Genomic DNA, 22954 nt, shown 5'->3' on the forward strand with positions numbered 1-22954 from the left:
CAAGTAGGTCAAAAAGGACCCTGGAGAGCTTGGTAGGGGTGCTAATGCAATGCTGATGTCAACATTTTACTATCTTAAAATTGATAGCTTGGGGGTTGTCGTAGCAAAAAAAGGGCCACCTGGCATGCCACGTGGCAGTGCCATGTGGATGCTAACTCGACAGCTAACATTGCAGGGGCCACGTGGCAAATGCCAACGTGGTAGTTGTAAATCATGCCAATTGTGCAATAAGCGCCATGCAAGCTACTAACTGTCAGGCATAGAAGAGCACAGGGGCTGAGCAACATCAAAAGTAGAGAATATAGGAGGTGCTATTGGGAAGGGTGGTGGTCCGGTTGGGTGGTGGTAGCTACGGAGTGGCTGCATTGCTGGTGGTAGTAGCGGGTGAGTTACCCACTAGTGGTGTAGTGGTGGCCCCATGGTGGTGCGGCTGTGGCCGCCCAAAATTTCAAATTAATTTTTTTTTTGCTCTGTTAGTCTGTATAGTCTGTACGGCTAGCCAAACCAATTTTTTTTTTGCCTCTCAGAGCTTCTATCACGAAAATTGACAAATTTTATATGAATCTTAACTATAACGAGCCTTCTAAACTCAATGGTGGCATCCATTTAGGCCCAAAGTGCTCCAAAAAAATGCTCTTCCCCCAAATTGAAGAAAAATGCATAAATAAACTAGGGGTCGTGTCTTCAAATTGTGGCTTCAAAGAACCTTCATCCAAGAAGCAGCATGGAGGCTCTGAATACCATGTAGGAGTTGATAAAATCCAACTCCACAACTTGCCAAGATCACTTGCATGCAAATAAGCTATCAAAGGGAAACCAAAGAGGGAAGAGGTGGAGCTTGGAAAAACCCTAAATAGACTTGAGAGAGAAGATATTGCAAAACAAAGAAAATTTATTTACAATGATAATGAGATATGAGTTGAGAAAATACAATGAGAGAGCCTGAATATAAAGGCCTCATGGAAGCTTGTAGAACAAGCTAGAAGATGCTAGAAGATAAGGTTGACAACTAAGCATACATCCACAAAAAGGTGGAACATGCTAGAAGGGAAAAAAATCTCATGTTGTCAACAACTCATCACTACAACTATTAAATGAATGCATTAACCTAAGTAAACTCAAGTAATAGAATAAATAATAAATAACAAATTATTTATTCTAACATTTTAGTGGCATATGTGCACCTTTGCTAGATACCATTAAGGGTGGAGTCAAGTCTAAGTTCAAGTGGACTTTAGAAGCTACCCAACCTATTTTGCAATTGACTAATTTTGAGAAACTCTTCACCATAGAGTGTGATACATGTGACCTAGCAGTAGGAGGAGTGTTGAGTCAAGAAGTTAGGCTAGTAGCCTTCTTTAATGAAAAGTTAAATGAAGCCAAAAAGAAGTATTCCTCTTATAACCTTGATCTCTATGCCTTAGTTGAGTCTCTTAGGAAGTGGAGACATTACCTATTGCCCAAGGAATTTTTTTGTATTCACTAACAACCAAGCCCTCAACTATATCAACACTCAAGAAAAGTTGAGTAACAAGCACTTGAAATGGATGGAGTACCTACAAGATTTCACTTACACAATTAAGCATAAGAAAGGGTAGATGAAAAAGGTGGTAGATGCATTGAGTAGTAGATTGTTAACTATCCAAGAGGTTTAGTTACATAGCATTGGGATGGAAAGCTTCAAAGTATCTATAAGGAGGATGAAGACTTTACAGAGGCATGCAAGGTATGTTATGAATTTGAGAACCATTTCCATAGCAAGTTCTATGAATTTACCTTGCAGAATGGGTTGCTATTTAAGGGCAATCAGTTGTGTATACCAGGGGGATCAATAAGGGAGAACCTAATTCAATAAAAAGCACAATGGGAGTCTAAGTGGCCACGTTGGTGTGAGTAAAACTTTAGAACTAGTCCAATGATTCTATTATTGGCCAAAGCTAGTCAGGGATGTGACCAAGTATGTTGAACAATACATGGTATGTATGAAAGCCAAGGGTGGAATGAGTAATGCAAGTCTATATCAGCCCTTACCAGTTCCAAATAGGCCATGGGAGTGTGTGAGCATGGAATTCATAGTAGGTCTGCCCAAGACAAAATAAGGTTATGACAATATTTATGTGGTGGTTGACATATTTAGTAAGATGGGACACTTCATTCCATGCAAGACTACCAATGATGCTAGCCATATTGAACACTTATTCTTTAAAGAGGTTGTAAGGATTCGTGGACTTCCATTGAGCATTGTTTTAGACAGAGATGTAAAGTTCATGAATCACTTTTGGAAGACTTTGTGGAGCAAACTTGGTACAGACCTGCCATTTGGATCAGCCTACCATCCTCACACTTATGGACAGACTAAGGTGGTTAACATGGTGTTAGGTAATCTCTTGAGGTGCCCAACTAAGGAGTATAGGCAAGCATGGGATGTCATCATTCCCGAAGAAGAGTGTGCTTACAATGATAGTAAGAATAGAACCACAAGCAAAAGCCCTTTGAAATTGTGTATGGGATGCATTCAAGGGGTGCATGTGAGTTGGGAGATCTTGGAGGAATGGAATATAGAAGTGGAAATGCTAAGGATTTTGCCCAAACCATGAAAGAAATCCAAGAAAAATTCAAGAAAATGATCCAAGATAGCACACAAGAGCTAAAGGCCAATGTGGATGAAAGGAGAAAAGACATACAGTTCTCTATTGGAGATTATATCATGGTACATTTGAACAAGTCTAGGTTGCAGAAGGGTGTGCCAACTAAGAAACAAATAAAGAGGATGGGGCCTTGCAAAATCATAGCCAAATATGGAGCCAATGCTTATAAGATTGATTTTCCATCAGATTTGGGTATCTCTCCTATTTTCAATGTGCAAGATCTGGTTGAATTCAAAGGCACGATACCTCAAAGTGCTCACAATAGTTAGGGAGTTAGTGCTAATCTGGAACCTATAGTGGTACCTTCAACAAGCTAGTTGGAAGCTGAACAAGTGTTGGACTCAAGAGTCAAGAAGGCCACTCCATAATTAACAATCATATAATTAACACTAAGATTTTAACATGGAAGCCCTATAAAGGGAAAAGCTACTTGGGACTGGAAACCCAAAAATTTCACTCTTCTGAAGTGATCTCTACTAGGAGACAACCTTGTTAAAGGTTACATACACTTTGTTAAAGTGACCTTTGGTGTAGGGGCATCTAGGTAGGCTCATGGAAGACCTAGGGCTCCTAGGTTATTTTGTCTTGTAGTGGTGATAGCCACACCACTAGGAAAATAATGAGACTAATATAGTGTTAAGGTGAGATAGGTTAAGTGTGGTAAGCCTTATTAGGCCTTAGTTGTTCCTAGTTGCATGCGTAGGTCAATAGGGCATTTTTGTGTTTTGGAGGGTAGAATGGCCAAATAAGTGTTTTAAGGTCCTTTTTACACGTTTTAAGTCCATTAAGGGTTTTGGTAAACTTTGGGAGCCTTTGGGCCAAGTTTGAGGGCAAAACTTTAAAAGATGTAAAAGTTGCTAAAAAATTATCAATGTTGTCATTGACAATGTTGACAACTTTTTGTTGCATTCAAGAAAATTTGTAGTTGGGGCTTGGTAATTGTTTAAAATAGTTAGGATTGAACTTTGGATGTGTATTTAAGGCCATCCTCAACCTTTTAAAAGGGTTGGAAGTTTTAGTCATTTTGATGTGTACATATTGACAACAAGAATACAGTTACAGTTTATGTTTTCTAAGGTTTTTGGCATTTTTATGGATTAAAATTGGATTTACAGTGTTTGGAAGTATTAGAGGAGTTCAATTTAAGATTATTTAGAACATTAGTTTATGACTTTGTAGGTTTTTAGTTGGTTAGATAAATTGTTTTATTTATTGTTTGCCTGTTGTTCTGAATCAGGCCATTGAGCAAAATGGAGTCCTAGCTCCTCTTCCCACTGTAGGATCTGTATGGGCTCTTGTGATTAGGAAAATGACTCCTTGTACATTCTTTACAATGAAGGAGGGGCCCTAGAAAGCAAGGGAGACATTTTTGTGGTGATGCCTTATGTGAGCTAGAGATGCATGGGTAGGGATCATAGTAAAATGCAGAGGTGTTAGGAGGGATTGAATGCTTGGAATGCTTCAATCAAACCCTAGGAAGTATTAGAGGTATGAGTGGTGGAGCCCCAACTTCAAGGGGAGGAATTGGTGAAATTTATAAGGAGGGTAAACCTCATTTCTTTCCAGACATGTTCAATATCTTTGCAAACCCTGATTTTTAGGCATGAAAGTAGGTCATACTATATGAATGTATTGGGAGTCTAAGACCTAAAGAATCCTTTAATACTCTAAAAAGGGTGTCTGAATCCATGATTAGGTTACCCCCTTACTAAGGAAATTTTCAATTTATTTAGGATTTTCCTCAATAAGAGAGTTAATTTCTTGTAGCCCTATTGCAAGCATTTTTGTGCAATTTTGCATGATTCTTGGAGCTCAATTAGGGTTTCAATATTGATTATGGTTATAGGTCTTGAAGGGGATCCTAATAGCTTCCTAGATGACTATGCTTTCATTTGTAGTATTTTTGGGGGTTGATTTTGGAGTTGATATTAAGGAAGCAAGAAGGACTAGCAAGTAATAGATGAGTTGTTGTTCTACCTAATTGGTGTCCACTAGTTGAAAGGAAAATGTCCTCATAGAAATGATCTTAAGGAGAGTAGGGTAGCTAGAAACCCTATTAGGTCAAGATAAAAGCCTAAGGAGACCCCTAAAGAAACTAGGGTAGGAGCAAGACTAGTTGTTACATCAAACTTGTTAGAGGATTTCACCAAAAGATCATCTAGACCTTATCACTCCACATCCTTGACTAAAAAGAGTGGTTTAATTCAAATGAATTACATACACTAATAATTGATGTTACTGTTATCTTTAAAAATTGTGCCTATGGCCAGATTCTAACTTATTCAACTTTGAGTAACATGGAAACACTCCTAGTTAGTGGGAAATACCCAAATTAGGAGTGAATCTCCAGGTTATAGGCCAGCTCCTCTTGATGTGTCACTGATTTACTTCTTCGAACATGAAAGTAAACTTGAAGGGGAAAAGGGATAGAGGGATTTCTTGGAGAGTAAATATTGAGAAAGTAAAAGGGGGTGTTACACCGAATGGTTGGATGAAGGTATCACTGGTCTGACTCGATGAAACACTTTTGGATAGCTGACAAGAACTCAATATTGCAAAGAATCACTCATAAAAATATTTCACAAGAAGGATACAATCCAGACAAGATGTTAAAGGGAATGCTAACATTCATAATGTCACAAACTTGAATAGAAATAGAGTATCTCAACTTGTAACATATATGAATAATCAAATCCCACTTGTAGTTAAAAATTGAGATGGAATCCATGGCTTTAGAGAGAAAAATCTCAAGAAATTCTATCAAATAAAAAAAAATTAAGCCACAAGTAGACACAACAAGGGTCTTAAGACTATTCCTTCATTCAGATCCAAGTAGACATATAAATACTTCACAAGAAGGATGCAATCCATACAAGATGTTAAAGGGAATGCTAACATTCATAATGTCACAAACTTGAATAGAAATAGAGTATCTCAAATTGTAACCAATATGAATAATCAAATCCCACTGGTAGTTAAAAACTGAGATGGAATCTAGGGTTTCAAAGAGAAAAATCTCAAAATTTTCTATCAAATAAAAAAAAATTAAGCCACAAGAAGACACACTAAGGGTCCTAAGGCACAATAAGGCTTCTTGTGGCATTCAAAGATCAAATCCACAGCTACCCCACCAAAACAACATTAACAGTCATAACTATATTTAAGAAAAGATCATATATTTCTTGGTGATCATCCTACGAAAGTGATCTGATCCAATTTCCATCATCCCCAAACTCAAATGCAAATTAGATATTCATTAAAATTGGGCCATTTGGATCGCTAACTCATCCCCTTGATTGATGCCAACCCATACCACTTCATTCTTCATTGATAATACACCACCTTATGGAAAAATTTAACTAACTACCAAGATATATTCACATGTTACAACATGATAGGCCAGGTGTTCCACCTTTGGTTGATCTAGCAAGGTCATACACAAAATTGAAAAGTTAATCCGAACATTGACCCTCGATCTCTTGATATTATGACCTTATGACATAGTGAGAGGAAGACTCCTCATAATATCTTACCCTAAAAACCCTAGCCTCATGATCCTACGATCATTTGGAAATCTCCTTTATATCATAGCATTGTGAGCCCATGAAAATAGCTCTATGACCATACGACAACCATGTATCGTAGCATCAAGATGCTTCTCTACCCTTTACAACCTTACATAAACCCTTATACTTCCTTTGGTGTAGCATTAGGGGTCTGATGTTTAACCTTCATGATCTTACGATAAACCATGTATCATAAGATCATAACCCTTGTGGATAGCCCTTGAGATCTCTTGATATGCTACTTATCATAGCATCAAGGCTTTAAAATAACATGTGCACCTTTCTTTGCTTATACTATGAGACCCACCCTACCTTGTCACTTATGATCTTACGACCATGCCTGTCATGCCATCAGGCCTCTTCCATTCTAGCTTTTGTGATCTTACAACAAAACCATGTCCCATGACATCAAAAACCTTGACACATGTCACCTTCTCACTTTGTCACCATGGATAATGATTGCGCAACTCCACATAATGAAAAAGCAACATTAGTCAGATCAACTAAGATCTATAGACATTGAAGGTTGAAATTTACTTGCACCATCACCTCCTCCGGCCAATGGGAATACGTCTATATGTCATCCTATTTTGACATCATTTTTTTCATATTACGGTCCACTACTGAGGTTGACCCCGTATATCTATGTGGAAAGCACTCACTATGTTGCTTTGGATAAATACTTTGCAGCTTTTTATTATGATATAGTGAGGACCATCAACCTTGGGAAGATCGATGGCTAGGAAGATGTACGATACATTTTGCCAAAACTGAGGAAAGAGAGTCCACCATACAACATGTCCATTTTCCACCTTGTTACTATGGATAAAGAACTTGTAGTGATTGTTGGTGACAAAGTGACAACCTTTGATCCACTGAAAATCAAAGGCCTTCATGATTCTTTTGATTTTATGACAAAATGGGACCTGCAAAATATGAGGATTGCAATGATTTTTTTCTAGCCATAAGATATGTAGATTTGGAAGATTAAAACTTAGGGATATAATAATAAAGCATGGTCAAAATTTTACATATCCCTTGATCGCATGGGTATTAATGAGTTAGAAAAAAAATTCTCACGACCCTAAGAAATATGGCTGGTCAACCTACCCATTTTGCATGGTTATAAATATGTGTAGCACTTTTGGCAATTTCTATTGAATGGCTACTTGTTAGAAAATGAACCAATAGCCTTATCAATCTATTGGGTGTAGAGTCAAACTAGTAATGATAATTGACTTAAAATGGTAGTTGCACATGATTGAATATATGCATTTGGACCAAGCATCGTCAAGGAAGGATGTTGAGAGTAGAGATGTCTTAAACTAGTGGGTACACAAAAACTTACTTGCTCAGACCTCTGGAACCTTAGGAAGTTACTTGAAAGCAGGGAAGACTATGACTAAACACTCTTATGATGGACTGTACTTAGAGAAAATGAAAACATGGAATATATATAGAGAAAGAACCTGAAGGTTATACCTCAAAACAAAGCTTGAGGTGAATCCCATTCACAAGGATGGGTATGACTTCTCCTCCCACAATAGCTAGCTGGTATACATTGTGTTGCTTGCATTCTAAGATCATGAACAGGCTAGTCCATATATTATTAAATTTATTATGATGGCCTGGTCTACTTTTAAGAACATCCCATAGTAAAACCATATCTCCTTCTTTGAACATTTCGCGCCTAGACCTTTTGTTGAACACCCTCTTGGTTTGTGACTGCTAGTGTTCCATTGTTTGTAACAATTTACTCCTTTCTTCCTCAAGCTCCAACAACTTGGTGTACCTCAACTTTAGGGGATCATCTTCCTCAAGAAGCATCAGACTATCAACAACTTCTAATGATGGGAACTCTACAAAAATAAGTAGTTTAGCTTGCTTCCCATACATAAGAACGTAGGGTGAGTTACCCAGAATCCTCTTGGGGGTGATTCTATAAAGCCACAAAACTAGTTTTAGTTTGGAATTCCAATCAAGTTTGTTGTCTTCTAAAGTCCTTTTCAAGATCCTTAGAAAATTCTTATTTGTGCTTTTTTCTAGGCCATTACCACGAGGATAATAGTTTGATGAAATATTTAGGTATACTCCATTCTTCAATGCCTATTTATTTATTCTTGTTCCTATAAATGCCAAGGCTTTGTGGGATATAATGGAGTTAGGAACTCCAAACTTGTAGATTAGATCATCATACAAGTTCTAAACAAAAGTCTCGTTGGCCTCTTTCAAAGCTACTGCCTTTGTCCATCATGTGAAATAGTTTATGGCAGTTAGTATCCATTTGTGTCCAGCACTAGAATTTGGATTAATGGGCCCACAAAATCTATGCCCCACTTCATGAATGGCTGCTCGATCAAAATGGGATGTAGGGGTAAGGTAGCTAGCCTTTCTTTTCCAAAAATTAATGCACATTGTTTGCACTTTCTTTCCTAGGCATGAGCATCCTTAAATAGGTTGGGCCAATAATATCTAGCCCTCATGATTTTATATTCTATTGTCTTTGGAGAGAAGTAACCTTTTGTGTTATAAAACTACTCCAACAACTTGCCAGTATCATCATTGTCAATATATCTAAGGAGGACTCTATTCATATCCTTTCTAAACAAAAGCCCATCCATTAATATATAAGGTACAAACTATAATCTGAAATACCTTCTTTTAGCACTGTTAAGTAAAAGGGGACATTCTCTAGTTTGCAAAAAATGTGTCATATCTTTTAGCCATCTCTCTTGTTGAACTTGTTGGGGGACATCTTGATTGGTTAGGACAACTTCTACTATGTCATCTATACTCTAAGTTCCTCCATTAGCTAACTGCTCACACAACCCTATTCCTCTAACAAGTTTAGTCACCTAGATATCTATATCATATTCAATGGCTCAAGTTACCCAACCAACTCTCTTTTCATTGAGGTCTTTGTTCAACAAGAACTCCTTCACACTAGGATGAGCTACCATAAGATGAATGCTATTATTAGACACCAAATGTCTGAACTTCTTCAAGCTTTTCACCACCACAAGCACATGCTTTTCAATGAAGCTATATTTCTACTTGTAATCCTCTAATCCTTTACTAAAGAAAGCAACAGGCTGTTACATATCTTGATCATTTTGCTAAACCAATATTGCAAAAATTGTATCCACACTACCATATGCATACAAATTGAAATATTTTGAAAAGTTAGGATTTACCAAAGTAGGAGCAACAAACAATCCTTCCTTTATCGCCTCAATACTATGCTTGGCCTCTTTTGACCAGCTAAAAAAAAAATTCTCCTTAAGCATTGATGTCAATGGCTTTAATAGGTTAGCAATATTTGAATAAAGCACGTAAAAAGTTGATTCTCCCAATGAAACTTTGTAATCTCTTCCTATGATGTGGTAAAGGCAATTCCAGGATTGCTGCAACCCTCTTGGGATCAATGGTGATGCCTCATTTAGATACAACATATCCTAATAACTTCCCCTAATGGACAATAAACACACACTTCTTTGGATTGAGAGATATACCAGATTCTCTACATCTCTTTAGGATTTGTCTCAAATGTTCAATATGTTCCTCAACACATTTGGAGAAAATAGTGATATCATCTAGGTAGATATACACAAATGTGTATATAAAATTGTTGAAAGACATCTCCATGGCCTTTTGGAAGGTTGCTCCTACATTGGACATGTCGAAAGGAATCCTCTTATAAGCCATGTTACTCCACTTGGTGGTGAATGAAGTCTTGAACTAGTCTTCCCTTTTAACTAGAACCTAGTTATAGCTAGAATATCTGATGAGTCTAGAAAAATGCCTTTATTTTGTTATGTTTAAGATACTTTATGATACTCTATTCATCCTTGTTTTAACACTTATAAGCTTATGTTTGATAAACCTTTGATGATTTATGGGGTAGAAAAAACTATGTCATCCTTTGCCTAAATTATATCTAATATGCAGTATTTCATATAAATATCCAAATGTGCGTTCTTATGCTTGAATTTAGTTTGATGGATGTTTATTTGCAAATATGTTTTATATCATAACTAAACTAATGATAAGGATTAAAGGATGAGTGGAAGAATCCAGAAGTTGGTTGCCGATAACATTCAAGGAGAAATGAGCATCAAGGAACAACCACGAAAAGGAAGTTATAACCACTCCAGGAAACATGGAAGCGAATAAGGAGGAGTTTTTACGAGCCATTACCTTCTTTGCATTTACATTGTAACAAGTGGATGTCATGACTTCATTGCTCCCTCCTCAATTTCGTTATCCTTCCTTTCTGCTTTCAATTGTTCTCCTATATTCTCTCCTGTGGACTTAACTTAGGATAGTTACTTTTTTGTTATGTAATAAAGAGTAGATTCCCTATATATTTCGGGATCAACTCCTATGTGTAAAGTTTTTTAGTTTTCCATTTTTGCTTTTGATAAGTTTTATCGAGTAAGAGAAAACACTGATTCACAGTTTGTTGCAATTGTGTTTTACAATTCTGAATTTTGTAATGACTGATTAATAAAATGAATTAGTTCTCTTTAGTTTCTATCCTGTGTTGGTAGATTAGATAAGCCAACCAAGGGGGCCCACTTGGAAGGTGGATTAGATTAGGATAGAATAGATTCATTTTACTAAGCATTAGCAGTATTTTAAGTAAGACATAGCTAGTTAATTCCTTCCTGTAGCATCACACTTCATGAACGTTCCTACAACATCTGTGAGAACAGTCTAATGGATGAGTCAAGCTGGAATCTTTGTTATCTTATCATTGTGTTTTCAACATTCATAGATTCAGTAGTTTCCTTTCTACAGTAGTAGTGTAGTTTCCTTCCTTTGCATTTTTTTTACTTTCCTGTAGCACAAGCATAATGAATCATCAAGGTACCTAGTGCACATACTGTGCCGACCATTTCAAGTATACGTCCCTAGGTTGACAATCTAAATGCACCTCATGGTAGGGGAAAAGTAGTCCTTAGCTTGAATAGATTATTCCTAAGCCAGGCCTAGCGCATGACTATGGAACACCTATTGTGAGGCGGTTCATTTTTGGCGCCGTTGCCGGGGATGGTGTCAAGCTAGGAGCATTTTTAAGTCATAGTTTTTAGATTAAGTTTTTTTTTTACCAGTGAAAATTTTAGTTGCATGCATCGAAGAGGAAGACGATGAGATGAATATGGTAGATTTCTTCCACAGGGATCTGTTAATTTAAATGAAGAAGTTGAATAAGAAGTTGAGTTGCCCTTTGAAGATGCAAGTCCTATTTTCCCCACAGTATCATCATCAAGAGCTGAATCCCTAGATATATCTGGTCTCCAGCCCTTCACTGAAATATTGACCAGTTTTCTTGATAACACTACCTCGAATCCACCAGTTGTTAATCACCCAGTGCCTAACCTTCATTTTCAGCAGCAACCTCATAATCCAGTCCCACCAGTCATGGCACAACCCACTTTTCCATTTCCACTTCTAAGTCTCATAACCAATGCCAATCTCAAGAATATACCTCCCACTGCTCTTTCGAAGTTTTACGGCCTTGCAAATGAAGACCCTGATACCTTCTTATTTGAGTTTGACATCCTTTGTCGTAGTTTTGACTACAACACTGATGCCCATAAGCTTAAATTATTTCCAGCCACATTGAAAGAATCAGCTTTACGATGGTTCATGGGCTTAGGAGCCAATGCAGCTGTAAATTGGGATGAAATGCAAGCCTTGTTTTTGGAAAAATATAAAAAATATTGCAAAGCATCTGGCACCAGAGGAGATGATATCTTTAGGATATCACAGAAGGAGGAAGAGACATTAGAAGACTATGTTTCTCGATTTTTATATACACTACAAAAGAATCCTCATCACACATTGTCTGAAGATTCCCAAAAACTAGTCTTTCTAAGAGGAGTGAATGAAGACTGTTTGGAAGCATTGGACCTGATGGCCAGTGGAGATGTATATCAAGCTCAATGGGATGACCTCAGAAAGATATGTTAGAACTACTCAAGGTCAACCATGAAGAAAGGTCAAGGACCTCGTTCTACGGTTACAAAAGGAATTAGTCAAGGCATTTCAAAACTTGAAATATCCAATTTGTTGTCAGATTTCAAACAAGACATCAGTAATGATGTCGCTACATAGTTGGATACAATGACTGCAAAGAAGAAGCAAGCAGAGGCTAAGTTACAACTAGCTGAGTACTGTCCTCATTGCCAAAAGCAAAAGAAAGATTGCCACTGTAAATTGGTTGCAAGCATGGAGAACCAACATCTTCCAACTGAATATGTGAAGATAGATGGGGATGATGAGCAAGTATTCTTTGTTGCTCAACGCCGACCATGGGCTCAACATCAAGGTATGCCTCAAGACCCCTTGCAAAATTCAAATTTATATGGTAATCAATGGCAAAATTGCAATACCCAAGGTCCCCCACAAAACCAACCCAATTGGAGTAATGATGGGAAAAATAACCCACAATAGTCTCAATGGTCTCAAAATTTCCAAAAACCTTGGCCTAACCAGCAGAATAACCAATGGCCCCAGAACCAGCAAAACCAATGGCAACCACCCCAAGGGAATTGGCAATCTCTAAACCAATGGAAGGGATCTCAACAACGGCCTAACCAAAATACCGGTGTTCCACAATTACCCCCTCCAGCTCAACAACCTACTTTAATGCCACCACCTACAAATAGTGGACCTCAAAAGCAAACACAACTCCCTGCACAACCTCAGCCAAATCCAAATAGCAAACCACAGTAGCTCATGTATAGTAATGATACCTAGCAGTACCCTGCTTATGCCCTAGATGTCGCAGATATACATTTGAGATCTGGAACGACCTTACCAGCACCAAGGCCACCTCTTATAACTGAGGTATCAGACTCTCCTGCAGCATCAGAACCTTTGGTTGATGAACCTGTTGATCCAACCAATGTTACCATACCAATACCAGATCAACCAGCAGTAGAGCCTCCTTTTCCAGACCAACTAATACAAAAGGAACAAAGCAAGGAACAACCCTTTGACATTGTTAACCAGTTGAAGAATATGCATGTCTGAATACCTTTGTTTAAAGCTATTAAGGACATTCCTGCTTATGGAAAAGCTATAAGGGAAGCTTGTTTAAAGAAACCTAGAAGGAAGGAGAAGGATCCTACCATAGTTCATGTTGTTGGACATTTAGCTGATATCATGTTAGGAAGAGGGATTACACCAAAATATTCTGACCCAGGGAGTCTAGTAGTAAGTGTCAGCATCAATGGTCAATTTGTTAAAAATGCCTTAATAGATTTGGGAGCTGCTATAAATGTGATGACTAAAGAAACCATGAAGAAGTTACAAATAGAAGGATTAAGGCCCACACCAACTATTCTGCAGCTTGCAGATAGTTCCCTGTCACTCCTGATGGAATGATAGAAAATATTCTTGTGACCTTAGATTCCCTAGAATATCTTGCGAACTTCATGATTTTGTCCCCTAAAGTAAACCTATCTGGCTATCCTATCATTCTAGGTAGACCATGGTTGGCCACAGCTGATGCAAACATAAATTGAAGATCAGGGAATATGACCATATCAAATGGCCAAGCAACCAAGGAATTTGATCTATATCCTCTTGCACAACCATTACCAGATTTGAGTACATCTTTTTGGCCAGATTTAGGAGATGAAGAAGAAGAGATAAATTCCATAGTACAACTTATGATGTTACATAGGCAATCTTTTCTAAAGTTGCAAGAAGAAGATTCAGTAATCCAGAGCATCCTTACCAACACCTGTGTGATAGGAAAAGATGTGTCTGAAAGCTCTGTATTAGAATTGATTACATATGAGGAGTGTGATACAAGTTGTACTTTACGTAAGGAACCTGAAAATCTTTGTTCACTACTTCTCTGTGAAGTAGAAGGAAGCCCAATCTCTGAAATTGCTATGGTAGAATCCACTATTCCTATTGAACTGAGTAAAGGCCATAAACTGCATGTTAACCCCAAATTGACATCCGTACAGATGGAACAATTAAAAGAATTGCTTCAGAAGCATGAGAAGACTTTTTCTTGGGATTATGATGATATGAAAGGATTAAGCCCTACACTGTGTACCCATAGGATATACATTAATGAAGGTTGTCTACCACTTCATCAACCTCAACAGAGGATAAATCCAAGCCTCAGAGAAATAGTCAAAATAGAATTGCAGTAAATGCTTGATGCTGGCTTTATCTATCCTATATCTGATAGTAAATGGGTATCACCACTGGTTATAGTACCTAAGAAAGGAGGAAAATGGATAATTTGTGTAGATTATAGGGAGTTGAATAAGGCTACTAGAAAGGATCATTTTCCTTTACCATTCATAGATCAAGTTTTGGATACACTAGCTGGAAATAAGTACTTCTCCTTTTTAGATGGATACAGTGGCTATAATCAAATCAGTATTGCTCCTGAAGACCAAGACAAAATTACATTTACCTGTCCATGGGGTACTTTTGCATACTCTGTTTTACCATTTGATCTTTGTAACGCTCCTACAATGTTTCAACGGGCTGTAATTAGTATTTTTGCTGATATATCACATGATTGTGTGGAAATCTATATGGATGAATTTACAACATTTGGAGTTACTTTTGAAGAAGCAATGATAAATCTTGAAAAAGTTTTGGTAAGATGTCAAGAACATAATTTGGCACTAAATAGTGAAAAGTGTTTCATGCTCATGCAAAAGGGTGTGGTACTCAGTCATTTCATATCTATTGCAGGTATACAAGTAGACCCAGCTAAAATTGAGGTAATTCAAACATTACCCATACCCACTAAATTAAAAGATGTCAGATCTTTTTTGGGACATGCTAGATATTACAGGCATTTTATAAAAGATTTTAGTAAAATAGCCAGTCCCTTGTATAAGTTGCTTACAAAAGAAGCTGAATTCAAATGGACACTTGAGTGTGATAAAGCTTTCATGCAGCTTAAGCAACTTTTGACCACAACCCCAATTTTACAAGGCCCGAATTGGAACCTACCTTTTCACGTATATACAGATGCTTCTGATTATGCCATAGGAGCAGTTTTAGCACAGAAAAATCAAATCTTGAGAATGCCATTTATTATATTAGAAAGAGTCTTCATGGTCCAGAACTAAATTACATAGTGACTGAAAAAAAATTGTTAGCAGTAGTCTATGCTCTAAATAAATTTTAGCATTACATCACAGGTTATCCTATCTATGTTCATACTGATCATGCAGCAATCAAGTATCTCATGAACAAACCTGCTATAACTGGTAGGTTAGCAAGATGGTTACTCTTGTTACAAGAATTTGACATAACCATAGTAGATAAGCCTGGAAAAAGAAATGTCGTAGCTGATTATTTGTCAAGAATCAATCATCATGATATTGACACTACTCTAGTAGATGATGCATTTCCAGATGAACATTTGTTTCATATTGCTGTTAAAGTTCCATGGTATGCAGATATTGCTAACTATATTTGTTTGGGGTTTGGGGTTTCAAGTTTGGGGTTTTAGGGTTTAGGGTTTGGGGTTTAGGGTTTAGGGTTTAGGGGTTAGGGTTGGGTTTAGGGTTTGGGGTTTGGGGTTTGGGGTTTGGGGTTGAGGGTTTGGGGTTTTGGGTTTAAGGGTTAAGGGTTAAGGGTTAAGGGTTTGGGGTTTGGGGTTTGGGGTTGGGGTTTGGGGTTTGGGGTTTGGGTTTGGGGTTTGGGGTTTGGGGTTTAGGGTTTTAGGGTTTAGGGTTTAGGGTTGGGGTTTAGGGTTTAGGGTTTGGGGTTTAGGGTTTAGGGTTTAGGGTTGGGGTTTGGGGTTGGGGTTTAGGGTTTAGGGTTTTAGGAATAATTTAAGTAAAATATCACTTGCAGCATCAGATTCGAACCAGGAGAAAAGCATGAGAGTGAAAGATTTTTATTGAAAAATGTCCATACTAGTTTCGAAGGAATTTCACCCCCTCATCAGTGGACTCGAATGTTTTTACAATAAAAGCCATTACAAACAATTTAAATAGGAGCTGGTGGAGACAAATCCACTTCAACTTTCGAAACTGAACAGTCATGCAATTTAATTAAAAAATCAATTAATTAAAAGATTATTAATTAATCGATCAAATAATTAAATAAAACATCACTATGAAGAAAAACCCAATAAGATAGGCATTGTGCGGGTACTTTTTGGCAAAAGCCGAAGAAAGAGTTAGGGTTTAGGGAAACCCTCATGATCGTCACAAAGTGACTAGGCACGAGGGGACCTGACTCCTAAGCAGGAGGCACAGAAATTCAAACTTAGTGATGGCAAACAAAGCTGGAACCCACGAGCACAGGAAACCGAAAACTGCCAGAGAGAAGCCGAAAACCACCAAGGAAAATCAGAACCACCGCGAAGGCCGAAAAATTGCCAAAAATGCCCGTGGGGGCTGGGGCGACGAACAACCGAGGGTAGTGAAGAGGAGGGGGCCGAAACGAACAAGCCACGCATAGGAGAGGGATCCCAAAGGGGATCCAAGGCGGTGACGACCTGCAATAAGCAAAGAGGCGGTGACCAGAGGGGGCCAAAGGCCCGAGCCCGAGCGTGGAGAGGCGCCCGCGACCGCGACCCGAATGCAGACACCGTGAACAAAAACGATGATGTTGACGGCAGGGAACCAGGGTTTAGGGTTTAGGGTTTGGGGTTTAGGGTTTGGGGTTTAGGGTTAGGGTTTGGGGTTAGGGTTTGGGGTTTTGGGTTTTGGGTTTAGGGTTTAGGGTTTGGGGTTTGGGGTTTAGGGTTTAGGGTTTAGGGTTTAGGGTATAGGGTTTAGGGTTAAAAAATTAAAAAATTTAAAGTGTTAAAAAATTTAAAGTGTTCAAAAATTTAAAAGATCACTTGCAGCTCCAAAAGAATTAACTATGAATGAAAGAGTAAACCAGAAACATTAAAAACATTAAAATGTTAAAAAATTTAAAGTGTTAAAAAATTTTAAAGTGTTAAAAAATTTAAAGTGTTAAAAAATTTAAAGTGTTAAAAAATTTAAAGTGTTAAAAATTTTTAAAGTGTTAAAAAATTTTAAGTGTTAAAAAATTTTAAGTGTTAAAAATTTAAAGTGTTAAAAAATTTAAAGTGTTAAAAAATTTAAATTGTTAAAAAATTTAAAGGGTTTAGGGTTTAGGGTTTAGGGGCATCAGAGGAGATCTTTTTCTTCTTCATATTCTTTTTCTTTTTCTTTTGCTTGACCTATGTTTGATTGGGTTTAGGGTTTGGGGTTTGGGGTTTGGGGTTTGGGGTTTAGGGTTTAGGGTTGAGGGTTGAGGGTTGAGGGTTGAGGGTTTAGGGTTGAGGGTTGAGGGTTGAGGGTTTAGGGTTGAGGGTTGAGGGTTTAGGGTTGAGGGTTTAGGGTTTGGGGTTTGGGGTTTGGGGTTTGGGGTTTGGGGTTTAGGGTTTAGGGTTTAGGGTATTAAAAAATTTAGAGTATTAAAAATTTTTAGAGTATTAAAAAATTTAGAGTATTAAAAAATTTAGAGTATTAAAATTTTTAAAAAAATTTAGAGTATTAAAAATTTTTAGAGTATTAAAAAATTTTAGAGTATTAAAAAATTTAGAGTATTAAAAAATTTTAGAGTATTAAAATTTTTTAGAGTATTAAAAAATTTTAGAGTATTAAAAAATTTAGAGTATTAAAAAATTTAATAGATCACTTGCAGCTCCGAAAGAATTAAAAAACTGATAGAAAGGAGTAATCCAGAGAGAAATAAATTCCACAATTATAAAATCTCATATACAATCTCCAATATCCAAAACATGTTTCGGGCTATTAGCCCTCATCAGTTGGATTTAACGGATGCGAGAGAAAAGAGAGAAATATTTGAATGTGGAAGAGAATGGGGGGAAGACAGATATAAATATCAATCCTCCGAAGAAATCCAAGAGGTGTGACTCTTGAATAGGCCGACCCGAATAGGGGACCCCCGCCAAATTATAAAGTTAATTATATTATAAAAAGGCGGGGGAAAGAATTTGATTAGAAAGATCAATGGCCCTAATGGATCGAAGAGTGCTGTGATCTGGAGAAGAACCTGCTACGAAGAAGGAAGGAACCCAACTTTCTTGGGTTCCGCCAACAGACTCTCGGAGGTGGAAGATGTCGCAGTGCGGGGACTTCTTGGCAAAGCCGATAAAGTATAGGGTTTAGGGTGGCCCCCAAGTTTAAAGCTTTAGCAAAAGAACTGAAGTCAAGCTTAAGAACGAGGGGGGCCCCAGTTCTCTGAGAGGCGCTATTATGTAGGCGTGAGAGAAGCACTGACTTATCAAACCGAGAGACCAATCTGAAGCAGGAAAGAAGAAACTTCTTTGGATAACCACAAGCACGAAGTCTGGAGTAGAACTGTTTCCGAAGTCTCATAAAACCAAAAGGATCTGATTCCCTGAGGATATACCTCTTGAGCTCACTTAAGATGAAGGATTTCTTTTGGTGAGGAGGATGCCATGAGTAATACGGAATGTATTGAAAGGCGTTGAGGGGCTTCTGGAAGCATTTGGTATCAAGAATACCGCAAGAATGGAAGCGATCTCCCTTGAAGAGGGTAATGTCAAGAATATCCATAGAAGAGAAGGAGACTGAAGGTGTAATTCTGATCTCAGGGTAGAAGCTCTGATACTGAGAAAAGAAAGCTGACAAAGAGGACTCATCACCTGTCCAAACACCAACAACATCATCAATGAACCTTTTGTAGAATACAAGACTGGAGCAATCTAACTGAGAGAAGAGACGCTTTTCCAAATGGCAAAGGAAAAGACAGGCGTAGACAACTGCGAAATTGCTGCCCATAGCAGTAACCCGGAGTTGTTTATAAAAAACACCATCGAACTCAACATAGTGTTCACGGAGAACGAGTTCAGCAAGCTCCAAAATCAGATCAATCAACCTCAAATTAAGATTATGAGTATGAAAATACTCAACAACCATCTCCTGAAGAGAAAAAAGGCCTTCAGTGGTAGGGATGCTCGGATAAAGAGACTCAACATCAAAGGTGAACAAGATGCAAGATGAAGGAAAAGTCTTGCGATCTAGTTCACGAAGAAGACTGAGAGAATCAGGAAGATGAGGCTACTGCTGTAGGAGAATCAGAAACAAAAGAACATGAAGAAGCTTCGAGGCTGGTTCCAACATGTAACCTGTATAGCTGCAAATCGGTCTACCCACCAGAATAGGCTTATGAAGCTTAGGCAGGAGATAAAAAGCACATGCTTTTGCTGAAGAACAAGGATTCTTCAAAAGGAAGCAATGAACAGGTTTGAGGAAGAACATAAACTTATCAATGATAAAAGAGAGTCTGCTCCAAATCAGCTTCCAAGGAACACAATCAACACGAAGATAAACAAGGGGGTTCGAAAGTTGGTGAAGACCTTCACATTTGTACCAAGAAGAATTGAGAACAACAAGGCCGAGATTCTTATCAGCTGGTTTGATGACAATGGAAGAGTCATTCTTCAGATCATTGAGACTCTTGAGGAGTCTAGCAGGAAGAAGAGGACGTCGAACAAACGAACCAGAACAAGAAGCAATGCGAGACTGAAAAATGTCTTCAACTTTATGGATGATCTCTTCAAGTTGGAAGTTTTGTTCATCCGGATTCCAAAAGGGATTCTTCTGGCGGAAAAGATGAGGAAAAACTCCAGAAACAAGAGGAGAACAAGAGACGAGAGGTGCTTCTGGACCAAAGAAAGCACAAAGACGAAGAAGTCTGGCAAAAGCTCTGAATTCCTTATGAAGATCAGGAACAGACATTGGAGGAGGACAAGGAATAATTTTAATTCCATGTCCTAACAATCTTCGTTCATCAGCAGAGAGACGCCGAGAAGAGAGGTTATGAATGGCAATGTTAGAGATCCGATTCTCAACCTCTGAGGCAGTCTTTCTAGAAAAAAATGATCGAGCCATGAAGTCCCGATCAATGGCAGGGCCCCAATGATTTAAGTGGGGCCGGAACCGCGGTTGCGGGAGTTGTTTGGCTGCCTGTTTCTTCTTTTTTGATGACCTTGAGTTTGTTTCTGCTTGCTGGAATTTTGCCCACGATTTTTGCCATTGGATGGATTTGAATGTTCGACAGATTGCACATTCTTCACCGACTGGTGAGGGGCAGAGTTTCCCTTTGATTGCAACTGTCCAGAGGCAGCTGAGGTGTTCTTCCCGGCTGCTCGAGACCCATTTTTTGGAGCAGCGATAGTAGTCTTAGCATTGGAAGTTGCCTTGACTGGAGGAGCATCAGAGGAGATCTTTTTCTTGTTCTTTTTGTTCTTATTCTTGACCTGTGTTTGTTTGGGGGCAGAATCAGAATTAGAAAGAAGATTTTTCAGAGCATTGATTTCTTTAGAAAGATTTCCAAATTTCTGATTAATCTTATCATTAATAATTTGTGCAATAGTAGGATCGGGCGATAGCTGTTCGGCATCAGACATAGCAGTATCCCGGGAATCTTGTCTAGAAGATTCAGCCTGTTCCTTGGCAGCTTTCTTGATGGCTCGATCGATAGTGAATTTAGGGTTTAGGGTTTAGGGTTTAGGGTTTGGGGTTTAGGGTTTGGGGTTTGGGGTTTGGGGTTTGGGGTTTGGGGTTTAGGCTTTAGGGTTTAGGGTTGAGGATTGAGGGTTGAGGGTTGAGGGTTTAGGGTTGAGGGTTTAGGGTTGAGGGTTTAGGGTTTAGGGTTTGGGGTTTGGGGTTTGGGGTTTGGGGTTTAGGGTTTGGGGTTTAGGGTTGAGGGTTGAGGGTTGAGGGTTGAGGGTTGAGGGTTTAGGGTTGAGGGTTGAGGGTTGAGGGTTTAGGGTTTGGGGTTGAGGGTTTGGGGTTGAGGGTTTAGGGTTGAGGGTTGAGGGTTTAGGGTTGAGGGTTGAGGGTTGAGGGTTGAGGGTTTAGGGTTGAGGGTTGAGGGTTGAGGGTTGAGGGTTTAGGGTTGAGGGTTTAGGGTTGAGGGTTTAGGGTTTAGGGTTTAGGGTTGAGGGTTGAGGGTTGAGGGTTTAGGGTTTAGGGTTGAGGGTTGAGGGTTTAGGGTTTAGGGTTGAGGGTTGAGGGTTAAGGGTTTAGGGTTGAGGGTTGAGGGTTGAGGGTTTAGGGTTGAGGGTTTAGGGTTGAGGGTTGAGGGTTGAGGGTTTAGGGTTGAGGGTTGAGGGTTGAGGGTTTAGGGTTTGGGGTTGAGGGTTTAGGGTTGAGGGTTGAGGGTTGAGGGTTTAGGGTTTTGGGTTTGGGGTTTGGGGTTTGGGGTTTAGGGTTTAGGGTTTAGGGTTTGGGGTTTGGGGTTTGGGGTTTGGGGTTTGGGGTTTAGGGTTTGGGGTTCGGGTTAGGGTTAGGGTTTAGGGTTCAGGGTTCAGGGTTCAGGGTTTAGGGTTTAGGGTTTATTAAAAATTTATTAAAAAGTTTATTAAAAAGTTTATTAAAAATTTATTAAAAATGATTTATCACTGGCAGCGCAGAAGAGGATCCAGAAGAAAGTATGAAAGTAAAATAAATTTTATTGATAAAAAATGTCCAAACATGTTTTGAGGGAGTTTCACCCTCTCATCACTGGACTTAATTCAATTTTACAATAAAATGAACAATTCAAAGGTTTTAAATAGAAGTGAAGCAATAACCGCTTCAACTTCCTAGAAAAACCAATAGTCATACAAATCACTTAAGTGAATAAAAAATTAAATACCAAATTAATGGCATTTAATAATGTGCGGGAACTTAAACAATATGTTTAGGGTTTGGGGTTTGGGGTTTGGGGTTTGGGGTTTTGAGTTTGGGGTTTAGGGTTTTAGGGTTTTAGGGTTTAGGGTTTAGGGTTTTACGGTTTAGGGTTCGGGGTTCAGGGTTTCGGTTCTGGTTCGGGTTCTGGTTCCGGTTCTGAGTTTCGGGTTTCGGGTTCTGAGTTTCGGGTTTCGAGTTTCGGGTTAAGGGTTAAGGGTTTAGGGTTTAGGGGTTTAGGGTTTAGGGTTTGGGTTTAGGGTTTAGGGTTTAGGGTTGAGGGTTGAGGGTTTAGGGTTGAGGGTTGAGGGTTGGGGTTGAGGGTTTAGGGTTTAGGGTTTAGGGTTTTAGGGTTTAGGGTTTGGGGTTTGGGGTTTGGGGTTGAGGGTTGAGGGTTGAGGGTTGAGGGTTTAGGGTTTAGGGTTTAGGGTTTAGGGTTTAGGGTTTAGGGTTGAGGGTTTAGGGTTGAGGGTTGAGGGTTGAGGGTTTTAGGTTTAGGGTTTGGGGTTTGGGGTTTAGGGTTTAGGGTTTTAAAATTTAACATTTAACATTTAACATTTAACATTTAACAAATGTATCACTCGCAGCCAAGATTCAAACCAGAAGAACATGAGAAACAAATTTTTATTGAAAAACAAATTTTTATATAAAAAAGTGTCCAGACATGTTTCTGGGGAATTTCACCCCTTCATCAGTGGACTCAATACGTTTACAATAAAAATGAAAGGTTTAAATAGAAGGGGAAAATAACTTCCCATCTTCCAAGAAAACCAAAAGTCATGCTCAAGAATAATCAATTAATTAATTAATCAATAAAATATTAATTTAACATTTAACATTTAACATTTAACATTTAAAATTTAACAAAAGTATCACTTGCAGCATCAGAAAAATCCAGAAATAAGCAAGATCAGATTTTATTGAAATTATTGAAAAGACGTCCAGACATGTTTCTGGGGAATTTCACCCCATCATCAGTGGACTTACAATAAAAGGTACAATAAAACGGTTTAAATAGAAGTGAGGGGACTTCTCAACTTCCAAGAAAACCAACAAT

Source organism: Cupressus sempervirens, chromosome 4 (assembly GCF_028749045.1).
Source record: "Cupressus sempervirens isolate cs-2001-9-10 chromosome 4, ASM2874904v1, whole genome shotgun sequence".
NCBI lineage: Eukaryota > Viridiplantae > Streptophyta > Pinopsida > Cupressales > Cupressaceae > Cupressus > Cupressus sempervirens.